General features: G+C 34.8%; 1 pseudogene; it reads right to left on the bottom strand.

Moving 5' to 3' along the window:
- Nucleotides 1-4,791: 4,791 nt before the first annotated feature.
- Nucleotides 4,792-18,458, bottom strand: LOC144959519 (uncharacterized; annotated as a pseudogene).
- Between the last annotated feature and the right edge of the window lie 856 nt (nucleotides 18,459-19,314).

Raw genomic sequence — 19,314 nt, 5'->3', positions numbered from 1 at the left:
AATACTGTATGTATATCGTTTAAGTTTCAATTAACTGAACATTCCATTTTAACGAATTCCTTCAAAATGGATAAGCTGAAAATTCATAATTTTAATACTATAAATCATCTATGAGTTAGGATACTTACCAGTTATCGATTTTAATATAGCTGTTAATCAGCGAAATCCTTTCCTATTGTTTTAAAATGAATGAAAACATATTTTTTGATTAAGACAAATTGATTCAGAGGGTCAAACAAACTTTTACAGCTGTGCATTGAGAGACAGCTGAGAAAAAGAAGAAAAACACGCGCCACTTATTAAAAATCTGACTATAGTAAGATGGCGTCATTTGAATCGATCGATATTTGGTCTCGTTGTCTTGTCAGAACGTTGAACACCGTCAATGTCGGACTATCAAACACACTGACATATAAGCCCCACTACCCAAATAGTCGATTAAAATCCATGAATCCTACCATAAGCCGCATTTCCTCAAGTTCCTCTAGAAACCGATGAGTGATTTCAGACATCATTGATTCAATAAAAGGTCGTGAAGATTACACACTTGGCTGACATGGGCAAATACAAGCCTTAGCGATTTGTGATTTCAGTCCTCAGTAATTCGTTACGATATCAAAACACCAACCATGAAGACTACACACTTAGCTGTAGCCCCACTAGACTATAAGCCTCAGGGTCGAAATAATGGGGGTGATGGGGGGGGGGAGTATGTCACGGTTATATAGTCAGTAAAATACAGTAAAAGGTTGTTTGTTTATTTATTCAGAGTACGTCGATATGACTCCATCTAAGATGTATATCTTGTATTAACTGGTTGTTACAACATTGATAAACAGATAAATATATAAATAAATATTTATTCCTCTACATTTGATACTTCTGACCCACCGTCTCTAAACGGTATTATAACGTGATGGATCGGACATTGAAAAGGGAATTTAGAATTAAAATAATAAGAAATCAAATTTTCTAAGATTTTCCAATCTGTTGAATTCCGTCAAAGGAAGTAAAAGTGAGCCACAAGGTTTTGTCGGTGTCTAGACATTCAGTATCCAGTATCTAGTTTATTCTGGTGTCTAGACATTCAATATCCAGTATCTAGTTTATACTGGTGTCTAGACATTCAATATCCAGTATCTAGTTTATACTGGTGTCTAGACATTCAGTATCCAGTATCTAGTTTATACTGGTGTCTAGACATTCAGTATCCAGTATCTAGTTTATTCTGTTGTCTAGATATTCAATATCCAGTATCTAGTTTATACTGGTGTCTAGACATTCAGTATCCAGTATCTAGTTTATACTGGTGTCTAGACATTCAATATCCAGTATCTAGTTTATACTGGTGTCTAGACATTCAGTATCCAGTATCTAGTTTATACTGGTGTCTAGACATTCAGTATCCAGTATCTAGTTTATACTGGTGTCTAGACATTCAGTATCCAGTATCTAGTTTATACTGGTGTCTAGACATTCAGTATCCAGTATCTAGTTTATACTGGTGTCTAGACATTCAGTATCCAGTATCTAGTTTATGCTGGTATCTAGACATTCAATATCCAGTATCTAGTTTATTCTGGTGTCTAGACATTCAGTATCCAGTATCTAGTTTATACTTGTGTCTAGACATTCAGTATCCAGTATCTAGTTTATTCTGTTGTCTAGATATTCAATATCCAGTATCTAGTTTATACTGGTGTCTAGACATTCAGTATCCAGTATCTAGTTTATTCTGTTGTCTAGATATTCAGTATCCAGTATCTAGTTTATACTGGTGTCTAGACATTCAGTATCCAGTATCTAGTTTATTCTGTTGTCTAGATATTCAATATCCAGTATCTAGTTTATACTGTTGTCTAGTCATTCAATATCCAGTATCCAGTTTATACTGGTGTCTAGACATTCAATATCCAGTATCTAGTTTATTCTGGTGTCTAGACATTCAATATCCAGTATCTAGTTTATACTGTTGTCTAGATATTCAATATCCAGTATCTAGTTTATACTGTTGTCTAGATATTCAATATCCAGTATCCAGTTTATACTGGTGTCTAGACATTCAGTATCCAGTATCTAGTATATACTGGTGTCTAGACATTCAGTATCCAGTATCTAGTTTATTCTGGTGTCTAGACATTCAGTATCCAGTATCTAGTTTATACTGTTGTCTAGATATTCAATATCCAGTATCTAGTTTATACTGTTGTCTAGTCATTAAATATCCAGTATCCAGTTTATACTGGTGTCTAGATATTCAGTATCCAGTATCTAGTTTATACTGGTGTCTAGACATTCAATATCCAGTATCTAGTTTTTACTGGTGTCTAGACATTCAGTATCCAGTATCTAGTTTATGCTGGTTCTAGATTCAGTATCCAGTATCTAGTTTATACTGGTGTCTAGACATTCATATCCAGTATCTAGTTTATACTGTGTCTAGACATTCATATCCAGTATCAGTTTATACTGGTGTCTAGATATTCATATCCAGTATCTAGTTTTATACTGGTGTCTAGACATTCAGTATCCAGTATCTAGTTTATACTGGTGTCTAGACATTCAGTATCCAGTATCTAGTTTATACTGGTGTCTAATATTCAATATCCAGTATCAGTTTATTCTGGTGTCTAGACATTCAGTATCCAGTATCTAGTTTATACTGGTGTCTAGACATTCAGTATCCAGTATCTAGTTTATACTGGTGTCTAGAATTCGTATCCAGTATCTAGTTTATACTGGTGTCTAGACATTCATATCCAGTATCTAGTTTATACTGGTGTTCTAGATTATTCAGTATATCCAGTATCCAGTTTTATTACTGGTGTCTAGATATTCAGTATCCAGTATCTAGTTTATCTGGTGTCTAGACATTCATATCCAGTATCAGTTTATACTGGTGTCTAGAATTCAATATCCAGTATCTAGTTTATCTGGTGTCTAGACTTCAATATCCAGTATCTAGTTTATTACTGGTGTCTAGATATTCATATCCAGTATCTAGTTTATACTGGTGTCTAGACTATTCAGTATCCAGTATCTAGTTTATACTGGTGTCTAGACATTCAGTATCCAGTATCTAGTTTATCTGGTGTCTAGAATTCAGTATCCAGTATCTAGTTTATACTGGTGTCTAGATATTCAGTATCCAGTATCTAGTTTATACTGTTGTCTAGTCATTAAATATCCAGTATCCAGTTTATACTGGTGTCTAGACATTCAGTATCCAGTAACTAGTTTATACTGGTGTCTAGATATTCAGTATCCAGTATCTAGTTTATACTGGTGTCTATATATTCAATATCCAGTATCCAGTTTATTCTGGTGTCTAGACATTCAGTATCCAGTATCTAGTTTATACTGGTGTCTAGACATTCAGTATCCAGTATCTAGTTTATACTGGTGTCTAGACATTAATATCCAGTATCTAGTTTATTCTGGTGTCTAGACATTCAGTATCCAGTATCTAGTTTATTCTGGTGTCTAGACATTCAGTATCCAGTATCTAGTTTATACTGGTGTCTAGACATTCAGTATCCAGTATCTAGTTTATACTGGTTCTAGACATTCAATATCCAGTATCCAGTTTATACTGGTGTCTAGATATTCAATATCCAGTATCTAGTTTATTCTGGTGTCTAGATATTCAGTATCCAGTATCTAGTTTATACTGGTGTCTAGACATTCAGTATCCAGTATCTAGTTTATGCTGGTATCTAGATATTCAATATCCAGTATCTAGTTTATACTGGTGTCTAGTCATTCAGTATCCAGTATCTAGTTTATTCTGGTGTCTAGACATTCAATATCCAGTATCCAGTTTATACTGGTGTCTAGTCATTCAGTATCCAGTATCTAGTTTATTCTGGTGTCTAGACATTCAGTATCCAGTATCTAGTTTATACTGGTGTCTAGACATTCAGTATCCAGTATCTAGTTTATGCTGGTATCTAGATATCCAGTATCCAGTCTCTAGTTTATACTGGTGTCTATACATTCAATATCCAGTATCTAGTTTATACTGGTGTCTAGACATTCAGTATCCAGTATCTAGTTTATACTGGTGTCTAGACATTCAGTATCCAGTATCTAGTTTATGCTGGTATCTAGATATTCAGTATCCAGTATCTAGTTTATACTGGTGTCTAGACATTCAATATCCAGTATCCAGTTTATACTGGTATCTGGATATTCAATATCCAGTATCTAGTTTATGCTGGTGTCTAGACATTCAATATCCAGTATCTAGTTTATACTGGTGTCTAGACATTCAGTATCCAGTATCTAGTTTATGCTGGTATCTAGATATTCAGTATCCAGTATCTAGTTTATACTGGTGTCTAGACATTCAATATCCAGTATCTAGTTTATACTGTTATCTAGATATTCAATATCCAGTATCCAGTTTATACTGGTATCTAGATATTCAATATCCAGTATCTAGTTTATACTAGTATCTAGATATTCAATATCCAGTATCCAGTTTATACTGCTTTCTAGATATTCAATATCCAGTATCCAGTTTATACTGGTATCTAGATATTCAATATCCAGTATCTAGTTTATACTGGTATCTAGATATTCAGTATCCAGTATCTAGTTTATACTGGTATCTAGATATTCAATATCCAGTATCTAGTTTATACTGGTGTCTAGATATTCAACATCCAGTATCTAGTTTATTCTGGTGTCTAGACATTCAGTATCCAGTATCTAGTTTATGCTGGTATCTAGATATTCAGTATCCAGTATCTAGTTTTTACTGGTGTCTAGACATTCAATATCCAGTATCTAGTTTATACTGGTATCTAGACATTCAATATCCAGTATCTAGTTTATACTGGTGTCTAGACATTCAATATCCAGTATCCAGTTTATACTGATATCTAGATATTCAGTATCCAGTATCTAGTTTATACTGGTGTCTAGACATTCAATATCCAGTATCTAGTTTATACTGGTGTCTAGACATTCAATATCCAGTATCTAGTTTATACTGGTGTCTATACATTCAATATCCAGTATCTAGTTTATACTACTTGTGTCTAGACATTCAATATCCAGTATCTAGTTTATGCTGGTGTCTAGACATTCAATATCCAGTATCTAGTTTATACTGGTATCTAGACATTCAATATCCAGTATCTAGTTTATACTGGTGTCTAGATATTCAGTATCCAGTATCTAGTTTATGCTGGTGTCTAGACATTCAATATCCAGTATCCAGTATATAGTGGCATCTAGATATTCAATATCCAGTATCTAGTTTATGCTGGTGTCTAGACATTCAATATCCAGTATCCAGTTTATACTGGTATCTAGATATTCAATATCCAGTATCTAGTTTATGCTGGTGTCTAGACATTCAATATCCAGTATCTAGTTTATACTACTTGTGTCTAGACATTCAATATCCAGTATCTAGTTCATGCTGGTGTCTAGACATTCAATATCCAGTATCTAGTTTATACTGGTGTCTAGATATTCAATATCCAGTATCTAGTATATACTGGTGTCTAGACATTCAATATCCAGTATCTAGTTTATACTGGTGTCTAGACATTCAATATCCAGTATCTAGTTTATGCTGGTGTCTAGACATTCAATATCCAGTATCTAGTTTATACTACTTGTGTCTAGACATTCAATATCCAGTATCCAGTTTATACTACTTGTGTCTAGACATTCAATATCCAGTATCTAGTTTATGCTGGTGTCTAGACATTCAATATCCAGTATCTAGTTTATACTACTTGTGTCTAGACATTCAATATCCAGTATCTAGTTTATACTGGTGTCTATACATTCAATATCCAGTATCTAGTTTATACTGGTGTCTAGACATTCAATATCCAGTATCCAGACCATCCTGATATAATGGCAAGTTAACGGTTACGATCTCTACCGATTAATGACGAGGAAGAAAACAAAGATCTGTCCATCAGAGTCTTAGGACGGATCTTCGTTTTCCTCGTGGTCGTTTGTCGATCGTTGTAGGTTGAGTCGTATTCGTTAAGTTGCTAATACCGCTTGGAGACAGAATGAATACACATTCACCATTGATCACAAGCAAGGAAATATGTCATGGTTTTCATCAATAATAGTCTTCATCATCATCATCGTCATTATTATTATTATTATTATTATTATTATTATTATTATTATTATTATTATTATTATTATTTTTATTATTATTATTATTATTATTATTATTATTATTATTATTATTATTATTATTATTATTATTATTATTATTATTATTATTTATTATTATTTATTATTATTATTATTATTATTATTATTATTATTATTATTATTATTATTATTATTATTATTATTATTATTATTATAATTATTATTATTATTAATATTATAAATTCCATTATTACCAATACCATTATACTGATATTATTATATGACATTCCATCTTGTGGTACATAATACAATTACAAGGCCATGTCATACTTTAATGTATAGTGTGCATTTTGCTTTATAAAGTGATAATCAAACATATGTATATATGTATATATAAAATGTTTATATATATATATATATAATGTTTATATATATATATATATATATATATATATATATATATATATTATATATATATATATATATATATATATATATATAATGTTTATAGATATATAATGCCACTCACAATTTAAATACGGTGTACTATGGTGGAGTTCGTCACGTGACTACAACAGAGGTCATACAGAGATGCCCCCTAAATCGTCGTTACCGTTAAGGAAAAAAAATAAAACAAAAACAAAACAAAAAACAGATCGAATTTTCTCCACTTCTGAATCAGATTATCTTCACTTTAATATTTATTGTGGCTCACCAGACGATATCTACTTTATACTTTATAATGATGATTATATCTTTATTGTCCATGAAGGCGATTTTTCATTTGGTTGCAGCATACACATAATATACACAAAGACACATGCATGAAACAAACAGTGCTAAACCACACACACACACACACACACACACACACACACACACAGGCACAGACACTCACGAACAAACACACATTCATACTTAAATAAGGCTTCATGCTACTTATTTATATGGATCATGGCCCTGACGGCAAACATGAACAATTCTATTTCATATCGTGTTCAAATTATCACACATTAATTATTATGGGGAACAGACACTGCTGTAAAAAGAACTGAAAAAATGTGTATGAAACAGACAAATAATCAGGACGTCTGAGGTTCGATTCCCAGTAGAGGCAGGCGGATTACTTTGGGTATTTTTTTATTCTTCTATTGATATCTCTTGCTGTGTCTTTCACTGTTTCTTACACACTTTGTTTATATCTCACATGTGATGACATTAAACATATATTTCATGCTCCTGTAGAATGTGTATTTTTTTCTATCTTTTTGATACCACAAATATTGTTGTCACAAGTCTCACCCATCTGACTGTTAAACTACCTCGCGACGTCCCAGGTTTGAGAGGGTTTTTTTTTACCAAGATGAGGGTCATTTAAATCGATCGATATTTGAATGACGTCTTTTCTGGCCAAAATGGTTAATACGTGTTTTCCACATTGGGGCTGTTAACTAAGGACTTTGTAATCGATAAAAATGTGAAAACCTGTGAATTTGACTAGAAATATCACAGTCAAAAAGATGGATCAATGACAACAAAAGTAAATGGACCTAGTTGACAATATGTGCTAAGAACAAATTTTCTACCATTTGCAAGAAATGTATATATAAAAATATAGATCTTGTCCAGAAATGCCTCCAAGCGACCTACTAAAAACGCTACCATATCTATAGAAAGGGGAAATGGTAATAATTGCAGGTAGAAAAGTGATTTTAAGATGGGATGGAAATGTGTAAATACTAAATCTAAAAGAAAACCAGGCGTCAATAGTCTATGGAAAACAAATGGCAAAAATATAATACAAAATAAAATAATGATGATGATGATGATGATGATGATGATGATGATGATGATGATGATGATGATAATAATAATAATAATATAATTATAATAATAATAATAATAATAATAATATAATAATAATAATAATAATAATAATAATAATAATAATAATAATAATAATAATAATAATAATAATAATAATAATAATAAATAATAATAATAATAATAATAATAATAATAATAATAATAATAATAATAAATAATAATAATAATAATAATAATGATGATGATGATGAAAATAATAATACATGGTTTTGATATAGCGCCTTACCGCGTATCTCAACAAACTTTAAGCGATTATTCTATCGCAATATAACCGAAATAAATCTTAATATAATTTTCATCAATATTGACATTGGACACATGTAAAACTGGAGTGTAAAATGACGTCATCCACACTGTTTAAAATTGATACAAAGCTTAGATTCCCCTAAACAATTCCATTCACATTTCCAAAAATAAAATACCATACATTCCTTATGATTAGCAATTGGCTAATATTACAGCAATGTACAAAATCGGTGATGAACTAGACTTGACTAATTATCAACGAAAAAGCTTAAAATATGTACGAGTATATAATGTAAAGTGTTTGAATCCCAATGCGAAGAAGTCTATTATGTACAATAAGTGTAACGAAATTAGAATCTCGAGGTATTAGTTATAAGATTACTGACTGAATATGGTCTTTGTTCACACATCGCAAGCAGAGAGTTGTTGCCGGAGACGGGTTACCCACTATGTTATGGTGAGAGAAGACGGTTGTTCCCCAAGGTAGTGTTCTGAGACCACTTCTTTTTATCGTTTATATCAATGACTTACATGACAATATGTCATCTAAATATAAATTATTTGTTAATGATAAAACATCGTACAAACTTTTCTAAATTCATGAAAAATACTTTAATTTTATCCTTGACTTTGGTGAAGCCAGACATGACAATAACGGGTTAAAACCCCCAAATGTAGTTTTACAGATGGGCAAGACGATCTCAACCATGCATATCGTGTAGACGCTTCTAAAAATGAACACTTTGTAGTTACAGTCACAGAAAAGGCTGTTGCTGTTATCTTTTAATTTACTTCAAACTTTTATTGTCACATACAAAATATAATATATATATATTTTTTAATTTATTTATTTATATCAACAAAAACCATTAAATAATAGTGCTCAACTTTTTAGTAAAAGGAGCTGACATTTTCATGCAGACATAGAAAATTATTTTTTTAAAAATGTAAACCACTATAACCGCGAATCCGAAAATGTACGATAAACACAACAATCGAATTTCACTGAGCTAAATGCTCGAAACAATATTGTAGAAGTTGATCACAATTAAACTTGAACTATAAATTGGATCACGAGCGGGAATTGAATCGTCTCTCTCTCTCTCTCTCTCTCTCTCTCTCTCTCTCTCTCTCTATATATATATATATATATATATATATATATATATATATATAATATATATATATATATATATATATATATGTTACATTATACAGCCTTTTTGTTATTTCTCTCTTTAAAACATTTGGATCATTTTAAAGTCCAATAATTGATGTGATATAATGTGGCATGACGTAAGCATTGAATTCGCTTCACCCCAACTCCAGATAACCTGTGTGATATAATGGTAGACGTAAGAAGGAAGTCTTAGGTTAGGGCATTCGCTCTACTTTGCCTGGCACTTTAATATTCACACCTTTTTAATTAAATAAAATTCTCATACCAGTGCCTATTCTAACGTTTTCACCAAGTCACTTCCAATTTAATTTTCCTTTCTTGTTTTAGCATTTTCCATACATGACATGAGATGATGTTTATTCTTTATTTTTGGAGATTTTCATTTTGTTGGTCGAAGACAATCAATGTTTTACGTGTTTGGTTTTACGTTACAGATCACAAAAATAGTAACATAGGTAACATTTTCCTTATGACTAGAATATTTCAATCATATTTTTACGTGAAAATCACCGAGTTTTAAATTATTGAATTTTTCTATGTTTTGATACAAATAAACAGTTACGAAGATAATATTGAACGTGTCTCTGATTTGGTCACAGACTGAAAATATGTGCTCAGATAATCTATGGATATTTGAAGTACGAGTTTTCTGTCCATAAATTTAAACATGGGATTTTCCATGCTACATCATTATTATTGGATAAGTTTTGTTTTATAAATAGAATAAATGACGTCATTCCAGTCGGCATCATTAGATCGTTAAACAAACGACTAAATTCAACAGGAACCACAAAGGTGATTTGATATGATTTGTGTTGTATGCCATTGTGTTCATTTCTACCATCTATCACACAGTCCTATTTATAACCATTTCAACAAGTCTCTATCAAACAGTGCCAGAGATAGTGTTCATGTCTACCATCCATCACACAGCCTGTTTATAAACATTTCAACAAGTCTCTATCGAACAGTGCCAGAGATAGTGTTCATGTCTACCATCCATCACACAGTCCTATTTATAAACATTCCAACAAGTCTCTATCAAACAGTGCCAGAGATAGTGTTCATGTCTACCATCCATCACACAGTCCTATCTATAAACATTTCAACAAGTCTCTATCAAACAGTGCCAGAGATAGTGTTTATGTCTACCATCCATCACACAGTCCTATTTATAACCATTTCAACAAGTCTCTATCAAACATTGCCAGAGATAGTGTTCATGTCTACCATCCATCACACAGTCCTATCTATAACCATTTCAACAAGTCTCTATCAAACAGGGCCAGAGATAGTGTTTATGTCTACCATTCATCACACAGTCCTATTTTTAACCATTTCAACAAGTCTCTATCAAACAGTGCCAGAGATAGTGTTCATGTCTACCATCCATCACACAGTCCTATCTATAAACATTTCAACAAGTCTCTATCAAACACTGCCAGATAGTGTTTCATGTCTACCATCCATCACACAGTCCTATCTATAAACATTTCAACAAGTCTCTATCAAACAGTGCCAGAGATAGTGTTCATGTCTACCATCCATCACACAGTCCTATTTAAACATTTCAACAAGTCTCTATAAACAGTGCCAGAGATAGTGTTCATGTCTACCTCCATCACACAGTCCTATCTATAACATTTCAACAAGTCTCTATCAAACAGTGCCAGAGATAGTGTTCATGTCTACCATCTATCACACAGTCCTATCTTATAAACATTTCAACAAGTCTCTATCAACAGTGCCAGAGATAGTGTTATGTCTACATCCATCACACAGTCCTATCTATAAACATTCAACAAGTCTCTATCAAACAGTGCCAGAGATAGTGTTCATGTCTACCATCCATCACACAAGTCCTATCTTATAAACATTTCAACAAGTCTCTATCAAACAGGCCAGAGATAGTGTTTATGTCTACCATCCATCACACAGTCCATTTAAACATTTCAACAAGTCTCTATCAAACAGTGCCAGAGATAGTGTTTATGTCTACCATCCATCACACAGTCCTATCTATAAACATTTCAACAAGTCTCTATCAAACAGTGCCAGAGATAGTGTTCATGTCTACCATCATCACACAGTCCTATCTATAAACATTTCAACAAGTCTCTATCAAACAGTGCCAGAGATAGTGTTCATGTCTACCATCTCATCACACAGTCCTATCTATAACATTCAACAAGTCTCTATCAAACAGTGCCAAGGATAGTGTTCATGTCTACCATCCATCACACAGTCCTATCTATAAACATTTCAACAAGTCTCTATCAAACAGTGCCAGAGATAGTGTTTCATGTCTACATCTATCACACAGTCCTATCTATAAACATTTCAACAAGTCTCTATCAACAGTGCCAGAGATAGTGTTCATGTCTACCATCATCACACAGTCCTATCTATAAACATTTCAACAAGTCTCTATCAAACAGTGCCAGAGATAGTGTTCATGTCTACCATCCATCACACAGTCCTATTCTATAAACATTTCAACAAGTCTCTATCAAACAGTGCCAGAGATAGTGTTCATGTCTACCATCCATCACACAGTCCTATTTATAAACATTTCCAACAAGTCTCTATCAAACAGTGCCAGAGATAGTGTTCATGTCTACCATCCATCACACAGTCCTATTATAACATTTCAACAAGTCTCTATCAAACAGTGCCAGAGATAGTGTTCATGTCTACCATCCATCACACAGTCCTATCTATAAACATTCAACAAGTCTCTATCAAACAGTGCCAGAGATAGTTGTTCATGTCTACCATCCATCACACAGCCGTCTTCTATAAACATTTCAACAAGTTCTCTATCAACAGTGCCAGAGATAGTGTTCATGTCTACCATCATCACACAGTCCTATCTATAAACATTTCAACAAGTCTCTATCAAACAGTGCCAGAGATAGTGTTCATGTCTACCATCCATCACACAGTCCTATCTATAAACATTTCAACAAGTCTCTATCAAACAGTGCCAGAGATAGTGTTATGTCTACCATCTCATCACACAGTCCTATTTATAACATTTCAACAAGTCTCTATCAAACAGTGCCAGAGATAGTGTTCATGTCTACCATCTATCACACAGTCCTATCTATAAACATTTCAACAAGTCTCTATCAAACAGTGCCAGAGATAGTGTTCATGTCTACCATCCATCACACAGTCCTATCTATAAACATTTCAACAAGTCTCTATCAAACAGTGCCAGAGATAGTGTTCATGTCTACCATCCATCACACAGTCCTATTATAAACATTTCAACAAGTCTCTATCAAACAGTGCCAGAGATAGTGTTCATGTCTACCATCCATCACACAGTCCTATCTATAAACATTTCAACAAGTCTCTATCAAACAGTGCAGAGATAGTGTTCATGTCTACCATCCATCACACAGTCCTATCTATAAACATTTCAACAAGTCTCTATCGAACAGTGCCAGAGATAGTGTTCATGTCTACCATCCATCACACAGTCCTATTTATAAACATTCCAACAAGTCTCTATCAAACAGTGCCAGAGATAGTGTTCATGTCTACCATCCATCACACAGTCCTATCTATAAACATTTCAACAAGTCTCTATCAAACAGTGCCAGAGATAGTGTTTATGTCTACCATCCATCACACAGTCCTATCTATAAACATTTCAACAAGTCTCTATCAAACAGTGCCAGAGATAGTGTTCATGTCTACCATCCATCACACAGTCCTATCTATAACCATTTCAACAAGTCTCTATCAAACAGTGCCAGAGATAGTGTTCATGTCTACCATCATCACACAGTCCTATCTTAAACATTTCAACAAGTCTCTATCAAACAGTGCCAGAGATAGTGTTCATGTCTACCATCCATCACACAGTCCTATCTATAAACATTTCAACAAGTCTCTATCAAACAGTGCCAGAGATAGTGTTTCATGTCTACCATCCATCACACAGTCCTATCTATAACCATTTCAACAAGTCTCTATCAAACAGGGCCAGAGATAGTGTTCATGTCTACCATCTATCACACAGTCCTATCTATAAACATTTCAACAAGTCTCTATCGAACAGTGCCAGAGATAGTGTTCATGTCTACCATCCATCACACAGTCCTATCTATAAACATTTCAACAAGTCTCTATCAAACAGGGCCAGAGATAGTGTTAATGTCTACCATCCATCACACAGTCCTATCTATAAACATTTCAACAAGTCTCTATCAAACAGTGCCAGAGATAGTGTTTATGTCTACCATCCATCACACAGTCCTATCTATAAACATTTCAACAAGTCTCTATCAAACACTGCCAGAGATAGTGTTCATGTCTACCATCCATCACACAGTCCTATCTATAAACATTCCAACAAGTCTCTATCAAACAGTGCCAGAGATAGTGTTTATGTCTACCATCTATCACACAGTCCTATCTATAAACATTCCAACAAGTCTCTATCAAACAGTGCCAGAGATAGTGTTTATGTCTACCATCCATCACACAGTCCTATCTATAAACATTCCAACAAGTCTCTATCAAACAGTGCCAGAGATAGTGTTTATGTCTACCATCTATCACACAGTCCTATCTATAAACATTCCAACAAGTCTCTATCAAACAGTGCCAGAGATAGTGTTTATGTCTACCATCCATCACACAGTCCTATCTATAAACATTTCAACAAGTCTCTATCAAACAGTGCCAGAGATAGTAAGAAAGAAAAATACAAGAAGAAAACCATCCGTCAAAATTAGCCTTCCTCGACTGGTCAGTAATCTGGAGGTCTTATGTTCGATCCCCAATAGAGGCAGGATGTTTTATTGTATGGTTTTGGTCTTGTATATTATTTCTTTCTTGCTTTATTTGACACTGTTTGACACACACTTGGTCTCATCTTTATCTGACACCAGTGACTGCTCTCTGATTTCTCAATTTGCATTTTACCGTTTTTCCTATTTCGTATTTGGTATTTGAATGTATTATATTTATTTATCTATCTATCTATCTATCTTTCTATCACACCTTCACATTTCCCATAACAACAACTAAATAGGTTTTCATCACAGCAGGCCTGGATAGAGCCGAATCAGCTAATGAATATTCATATTATTAGTCATGTTCTGTGTGGGCCGACCGTGTCTTCCGTTATGACCAAGATAGCAGCAACTTTAAATTTAATAAACAAAAATAAAAAGATGAAGGAAACATGACAGATGAGTCGAATTTAGTGTCGTATTCATCCTGTTTTATTGACAAAGGTGAAACCCGCAACGTCCACACCATCTGTAATCGCTAATTAAATGAAAGAGTCCATTCCCTTTGACGTATGTTAATTATTTGATTAAAATAATTAGACGTGTAGTTTTCACTAGAGTGTTCTATTTTTAGTCTTGACTCTCTCTCCTTCATTTTCCGGGTTTTCCCCAAAACGTCATAGTCACACTTCATCAAATAGATTGTTCAAACTCGGCCTCAAAAGGAATAAGTACAAACTAGACATAAGTTTGTTCAGCAAAACGGTCTCTACAACACAATATTTTGTTCTTATTACGCCATTATGACAAAAACATCTTCAACTCTTGTGATGAACATAAACAAGTAAAGCAAGCAAAACATAAGTTTTATAGTGGGGCAAGTTTTTACATCCAGCGTTACAAATGGTCCCTCTCACTCTGTTACAATCTGTCCCGCCGTGGGATGTGAACTTTTAACACTATGAGAACAGCAATCTAAATGGATATTATTATCAAAACCAAACGTCCTGTAATGTTAAAAGTAAATTGAGATTGTATATAGCGCAAAATCCAATAAACGTGCTCAAATCGCTTTCCAATGGCCAGCAGATACACTTAACATGTAGACGGGACATGACGCCTGTAAGGCGAAATTACATTTTTTATCGGACAGAGACGACGCTGTTATCGGCAAGTTACTCGATTTACTCTTGAGTACCGTGAGAGAATGTGAGTAAAGTGCCTTTTCCAAGGACTCAGCTATGCGCCGGGCGAGGCCCGAACCCAGGATATCCGATCCGAAAGCGAGTGCCATACCACGAGACCACATAGCCGCACGATTCAAAATCAAAACCGATTTATCGTTCTCTAAAATTCATGCAAAGTCGGTCTTGAAGATGGAAGAAATAAATCACAATAGTCGAGTTGATTGAAAGTTTTGATGCAGTGTAGAAGAAATGAAACTAAAATCAATAATACTAATATCTAATAATAATAATAATAATAATAATAATAATAATAATAATAATAATAATAATAATAATAGATGACAGATAGATAGATAGATAAATAGATAGATAGATAGATAGATAGATAGATAGATAGATAGATAGATTGGTAGATAGGTATATAGATAGATAGATAGATAGATAGATAGATAGATAGATAGATAGATAGATAGATAGATAGATAGATAGATAGATAGATAGATAGATAGATAGATAGATAGAGATGTGATGGTACGTGATAGGAGGATATGTCTTAATAAATCTTTGTCCAGTTTTCCGATTTTATATCATGGATCTGTCTCTTTCATACATTCAATTTTTTCTTTGTAGCGTTTTTTTTTTTCGATACAGTGTCCATTGTGTTGAAAGCATTGGTCGCCATTTTAAAGAAATATATACGTTAATCAAGGGACGGAACCGTGTAAAATGTCAAAAATTAACTCCCTTAGTCTTTACCGCATACTCTATTTTAAAATGTACATCCCTGTTTACAGCAACAAAATAGCTAAAATGTTATTCACTTGACGATTTTCCACGTCAAGCAACAAAATAGCTAAAATGTTATTCAATTGACGATTTTCCACGTCAAGCAACAAAATAGCTAAAATCTTATTCAATTGACGATTTTCCATGTCAAGCAACAAAATAGCTAAAATGTTATTCAATTGACGATTTTCCACGTCAAGCAACAAAATAGCTAAAACCTTATTCAATTGACGATTTTCCATGTCAAGCAACAAAATAGCTAAAATCTTATTCAATTGACGATTTTCCATGTCAAGCAACAAAATAGCTAAAATGTTATTCAATTGACGATTTTCCACGTCAAGCAACAAAACCAGGGTCCAATTTCCTCTATCCAAACATCTCGTTTGATGCCGTCATTGAAACGGAAGATGTGTCAGAAGTGAAATCAAATTTGTGACGATATTTTACCGGTGTCGAGTCAATTTTTTACAATTAGCCCCAGTGACATTTGGCCCCACCCCACCCCACCCCAACCTTCATTAGAAATCTGAATGAGAACAATGTGGTTGCTATCGTAAGAAATTCGGGGATTTTCCACTAGTTGGTAAGAATAGGGTTAACTCTCTCTTTTCCCATCATTTTCAGAATTTCCCCAAGAATGGCAGTCGTAACCAGCAGGAAAATTGATTTTTTTTAAACTCAAACAATCTCTCTAGAAAAGAACTTTATGTTCCTATTAATTAAACAAATATCATAATGAGTTACACATAATCTAAATAAGAACAACTGTATATAATATCTATATTGTGTCGTAACAAATGTGACGATTTTGCTGTAGGTGGTAAGGAGAGGGTTAAACCACGTCGATCTATGACCTTTGTGAGACGGTAGGTGACATATGTCTGGGAATGGGATTGGGGGGGGGGGGATGCATAATTAATAATATGAGAATAATTGATAACATGGCGTAACCGTTTAAATCCGAATGACAATGACAAGAAACTTGAGACCAGGAGTCAGCCAATCGGAAAGCTTGACCGCTGATGCGTGTTAAATCGTCAACTACACACAGCGTGACGTGTTTATGTAGCATCTGTGGTACGAAGCTGCTAGAATATGTGGACTGTAAAAACTAATAAACAAAAAGAAATATAACACCTTCATATAAGAGCAAAAATCCAAACACGAAACGTATCGGGTTCAAAACCCTTCTTCAGTCAACAACTGTTTGCTGCGAACGGGTTTTGAGCCAGAAACTTTCCGTGTTTGAATTTGTGTTTTTTTTTTTAAGGTGTTGTATACATTTGTGTTGATTACGATGCAGCGTCTGCGATTTAGCGTTCTCTAAAATTCGTACACAAGTCCTGTCTTGAAGATGAAGAAATAAATAACAACAGTCAAGTGGAATGGAAGCTTCGAATTAATCTGCAAAGATAAATGATATGGACGTTTCGGGGTTTCACCTTTATCATTAAAAAGATAAATAACTATGAGTATTCATTTAGAGCATTTCCACGGATTAACAATGCGCAGGATTCCATATAAAACCATTTAAAATCCATTTCATACAGTGCCAGTTGCCAGTTAGGCGTGCTTTTAGTTCTAACACTCTGACACTATCCGTCACTGTCTGTGTCGAGTGACTCAGGTGTGAAAGAGTACCTGGAAAATGATTTGAAAAACTCAATCCAAGTCTAACAAATTGACGACGATAATCCCCATCTATATACTTGGTAAACCATAATATTGTTTCACGTTCACTTTGTAATTTCGCTTATTTTCTTAAATCAACCTGGCATCAGTGGTTTTAATGGTGAACAATAGTGTGATGTTAAAATACTGGTTCCAATCTCCTTGGAAGTGTAACCTTCGAAGGTATGGATACATACATCGTACAACTGATCTTCTGGTTTCAGAGTGATGGCATTTTATTTTCCAGCCGAAACAAATGCTGGCCGTCTATAAATATAATCCAATCCCGTCCTTTTACTCGCCTATTACATAGGAATAGTTATGCCACCTAGTGATTCAATATGTAACCTATTCAATGTTTATTCCGGAGGACTGGCTACACACTTCCAAAGGGTTGTGAACCGGAAGAGAGGAAGGTGTGACATGACTACTTCTGATTCCCATTCTATTTATGAGATTAGTATTACAGGCACACAATGGTATTCCCTTCCCACTGGTACATCCACAACCAAGCAATCCCTCCCCACTGGTACATCCACAACCAAGCAATCCCTTCCCACTGGTACATCCACAACCAAGCAATCCCTCCCCGTACCCACACCAGTCCCTCATGTACATCCACAACCAAGCAATCCCTTCCCATTGGTACATCCACAACCAAGCAATCCCTTCCCATTGGTACATCCACAACCAAGCAATCCCTCCCCAATGGTACATCCACAACCAAGCAATCCCTCCCCACTGGTACATCCACAACCAAGCAATCCCTCCCCACTGGTACATCCACAACCAAGCAATCCCTCCCCATTTGTACATCCACAAACAAGCAATCCCTTCCCACTGGTACAGCCACAACCAAGCGGTCCCTCCCCATTGGTACATCCACAACAAAGCAATCCCTCCCCATTGGTACATCCACAACCAAGCAATCCCTCCCCATTGGTACATCCACAACAAAGCAATTCCTCCCCACTGGTACATCCACAACCAAGCAATCCCTTCCCACTGGTACATCCACAACCAAGCAATCCCTCCCCACTGGTACATCCACAAACAAGCAATCCCTTCCCACTGGTACATCCACAACCACGCGGTCCCTCCCCACTGGTACATCCACAACCAAGCAATCCCTCCCCACTGGTACATCCACAACCAAGCGGTCCCTCCCCACTGGTACATCCACAACCAAGCGGTCCCTCCCAACTGGTACATCCACAACAAAGCAATCCCTTCCCACTGGTACATCCACAACCAAGCAATCCCTTCCCACTGGTACATCCACAACCAAGCAATCCCTCCCCATTTGTACATCCACAAACAAGCAATCCCTTCCCACTGGTACAGCCACAACCAAGCAATCCCTCCCCACTGGTACATCCACAACCAAGCGGTCCCTCCCCACTGGTACATCCACAACCAAGCAATCCCTCCCCACTGGTACATCCACAACCAAGCAATCCCTCCCCAT

Source organism: Berghia stephanieae, chromosome 14 (assembly GCF_034508935.2).
Source record: "Berghia stephanieae isolate SIO BIC M18660-M18661 chromosome 14, UCSD_Bste_1.3, whole genome shotgun sequence".
Lineage (NCBI taxonomy): Eukaryota > Metazoa > Mollusca > Gastropoda > Nudibranchia > Aeolidiidae > Berghia > Berghia stephanieae.
Note: the sequence above shows the minus strand (reverse complement) of the source record. Positions and strands in the feature narration are given on the sequence as shown.